Genomic DNA, 1,168 nt, shown 5'->3' with positions numbered 1-1,168 from the left:
TATTGGTTTTCTTCATTGTTACCTTTGCGGTGCAGAAGCATTTTATCTTGATGAGGTCCCAATAGTTCCTTTTCGTTCTTGATTACCTTGCCTTTGGGGATGTGTCGAGTATGAAATTGCTGCAGTTGAGTGCAAGGAGGCTGTTTCCTGCTTTCTTCTCTAGAGTTTTGATGGTTTCCTGTCTTACATTCACGTCCTTCATCCATTTTTAATTTATTTCGATGTATGGTGTCAGAGAGTGGTCTAGTTTCATTCTTCTGCATGTTGCTGTCCAGTTCTCCAGCACCACCTGATAAAGAGGCTATCTTTTTTCCATTGGATGCTCTTTCCTGCTTCATCACAGAGTAATTGGCCATGCATTTGTGGGTCCAGTTCTGAGTTCTCTGTTCTATTCATTGGTCTATGTGTCTGTCTTTCTGCCAATACTATACTGTCTTTTTCCTTAACAGATTATTTTTTTACTTTTTTTATTTTTTAAATTTATAATAGTTAATTGTCTAATTGGTTTCCATATAACACCCAGTGCATCTCCCCGCAAGTGCCCTCCTCCATGACCATCACTGGCTTCCTCCCCTCCCCTCCCCCTTAAGTCCTCGGTTCATTTTCAGTATTCAATAGTATCTCATGGTTTGTGTCCCTCGCTCTCCCCAACTCTCTTTACCCCTTCCCCTCCCTATGCTCCTGTTAGATTTCTCCTGATAGACCTATGAGTGCAAACATTTGGTATCTGTTTTCTTCGCTTAGCATAACACCCTCGAGGTCTATCCACTTTGCTACAAATGGCCATACTTCATTCTTTCTCATTGCTATGTAGTATTCCGTTGTATATATATACCACATCTTCTTGATCCATTCATCAGGTGATGGACATTTAGGCTCTTTCCATGATTTGGCTATTGTTGAAAGTGCCGCTGTGAACATTGGGGGTACATGTGCTCCTATGCATCAGCACTTATGTATCCTTTGGGTAAATCCCTACCAGTGCTATTGCTGGGTCATAGGAGAGTTCTATTGATAGTTTTTTGAGGAACCTCAACACTGTTTTCCAGAGCGGCTGCACCAGTTTACATTCCTACCAACAGTGTAGGAGGGTGCCCATTTCTCCACATATTCAGGAGCACCTATAGTCTCTTGATTTGTTCATTTTAGTCACTCTGACCTGTGTGAG

Source organism: Suricata suricatta, chromosome 9 (assembly GCF_006229205.1).
Source record: "Suricata suricatta isolate VVHF042 chromosome 9, meerkat_22Aug2017_6uvM2_HiC, whole genome shotgun sequence".
Lineage (NCBI taxonomy): Eukaryota > Metazoa > Chordata > Mammalia > Carnivora > Herpestidae > Suricata > Suricata suricatta.
Note: the sequence above shows the minus strand (reverse complement) of the source record.